General features: G+C 45.8%; 1 pseudogene; it reads left to right on the top strand.

Moving 5' to 3' along the window:
• The first annotated feature begins 1196 nt into the window (after nt 1-1196).
• Nucleotides 1197-1314, top strand: LOC124723333 (annotated as a pseudogene).
• The last annotated feature ends 1330 nt before the right edge of the window (nt 1315-2644 follow it).

The raw sequence follows: 2644 nt of genomic DNA, 5'->3' as shown, positions 1-2644 counted from the left end.
TTACACATTACGACCCTCGTCAACTGTCGGCGGTCTCTGTCAGTCAACAGACGAGGTCGGCCTGTGCTCTTTTGTGCTTTACGTGTCCGTTCACATTTCCAATACATTATCACATCGGAAAGAGTGGACCTAGGGATGTTTAGGATTGTGGAAATCTCGTGTACAGACACATGACATAAGTGACACCCAATCACCTGACGACGTTCGAAGTCCGTGAGTTCTGCGAAGCGCCCCATTCTGCTCTCTCACGATGTCTAATGACTACTGACGTCGCTGATATGGAGTACCTGGCAGAAGGTGGCAGCACAATGCACCTAAATTGAGAAACATATGTTTTGGGGAGGTGTACGGATCCTTTTGATCACATAGTGTGTATCAATAATGGAGGAATATTCGAATGACAAATGTCGCTGAACGCCAGCGACACTGCTACTCGAGTTCTCTTTCGTGACCATCCACCGGCTGTTGTGTTGCCCTGGCACACTCTCTTTCGTTATATTAGACTCACTCTTTCCACTGTGAACCTTTTAAATCTTCATATAACAGTTACTTTTCTGTTAAGCAGTTGTTTAGTGGTACGTATCATGGAATTGTGTGACGAAAAAGTATTAACAAAAACAAGTCTATTTGTACCTCAGTGCTTCCGTCGTTAGTCAACCGATGAGTTCTCAATATTCAAGTGAAAGACATTGCAAAACATCGTGCTTTGGCACCCTCTGAATTTGGTTTGCGTGCCAGAAAGGATAAGGCTATGTTACAACCTACTGCTACGGAAGCCACATTTATAGTCATCAGTTAGTTAGTTTTGAGGATCAGTCTATTTAAGTTGCAAATTGAAAGCATATTATAAGTAACACTAAGCAATCCACCTCTTCTATTTTAAGCAAGCAGAGGGGGATCATTCTTTTAACAGTAGGCAAATAATTGTCGTTTTCCAGTCTGTAGGTTTTGAGCCTCTCAGACCGCTTCTGTTCAAGACTGTAGTTGTGAATAATCTATTTTTAATTGTCCAGCAAAAATATGATCTTCCCTGCAGGCTTTGTCATTTTTTAGTTTCATTATTACTTGGTGTATTTCTTTCAGTAGTTGGGGATGACTTCTACATCAACTGCATCTGGTGCTTCAAATCTAAAATAGGACACCGAATAATTGCATCTGAGTGGTTGTGAAGTTATGCTTTCCATGTTAGGGGCTTTGGCAACGGCCTTGCCGCAGTGGATACACCGGTTCCCGTGAGATCACCGAAGTTAAGCGCTGTCAGGCGTGGTCGGCACTTCGAAGGGTGACCATCCAGGCCACCATGCGCTGTTGCCATTTTTCGGGGTGCACTCAGCCTCATGATACCAATTGAGGAGCTACTCGACCGAATAGTAGGGACTTCGGTCAAGAATACTATCATAACGACCGGGAGAGCGGTGTGCTGACCCCACGCCCCTCCCATCCGCATCCTCCTCTGAGGATGACACGGCGGTCGGATGGACCCGATGGGCCACTTGTGGCCTGTAGACGGAGAGGTTTTTTATGTTAGGGACTTTGCGTCTTACGTTAATCCCGTTCTATAATAAACAAATGGTTGTGGTAACTGATCTTCTACAGGCACCTAAACGATAAAGGCGAATACTACACTGAGGCGAAAAAAGACATGAGATACCTCCCAGTATCGTGTCGGACCTCCTCCTGCCCGGCGTAATGCAGCCACTCGATGTGGCATGAACTCAACAATTCGCTGGAAGTCCCCTGCAGAAATATTTTAGTCATGCTGCCTCTATAGCTCTCCCTAATTGCGAAAGTGTTGGTGGTGCTGGATTTTATGTACGAACTAACTATCTCGATTACGTCCCATAAATGTTCGATGAGATTCATGTCTGCCATTCTGGGTGGCCAAATCCTTCACTGTCCAGGATGTTCTTCAAACCAATCACGAACAGTTGTGGCCTGGTGACATGGCGCATTTTCATCCATAAAAATTCCATCGTTGTTTGGGAACATGAAGACTATAAATGGCTGAAAACTGTCTCCAAGTCGCCGAACATAATCATTTCCAGTCAATGGTCGGTTCAGTTGGACCATGGGTCCGAGCTTATTCCACGTAAACATAGCCACACCATTATGGAGAGGCCACCAGATTGCACAGTGCCTTGTTGACAACTTGGGTCTGTGTCTACGTGGGGTCTGCACTACGCTCGAACCCTACCACCAGCTCATACCAACTGAAATTGTGACTCCTCTGACCGGGTTAAGGTTTTCCATTTGTCTAGGGTCCAACAGATACGGTCACGAGCACAGAAGATGTGCTGCAGGCGATGTCGTGCTGTTATCAGAGGCACTCGCGTCGTTCATCTGCTGCCATACCCATTAACGCCGAATTTAACCACACTGTTCTAACGGATACGTTCGTCGTATGTCCCACACCAATTTCTGCAGGTGCTTGTCTGTTAGCACTGACAACTCTACACAGACGGTGTTGCTCTCGGTCGTTAAGTGAAGGCCGTCAGCCAACGCATTGTTCGTAGTGAGAGGTAGTGGCTGAAAATTGGTATTTTCGGCCGGTTCTTCACGCTGTGGATCTCAGAACATTAATTCCCTTACCATTTACGAAATGGAAAGTCCTATGTGTCTAGCTCCAACTACTACTCCACTTCAA

The sequence above is a fragment of the Schistocerca piceifrons genome, chromosome X, assembly GCF_021461385.2.
Source record: "Schistocerca piceifrons isolate TAMUIC-IGC-003096 chromosome X, iqSchPice1.1, whole genome shotgun sequence".
NCBI classification, from domain to species: domain Eukaryota; kingdom Metazoa; phylum Arthropoda; class Insecta; order Orthoptera; family Acrididae; genus Schistocerca; species Schistocerca piceifrons.
Note: the sequence above shows the minus strand (reverse complement) of the source record. Positions and strands in the feature narration are given on the sequence as shown.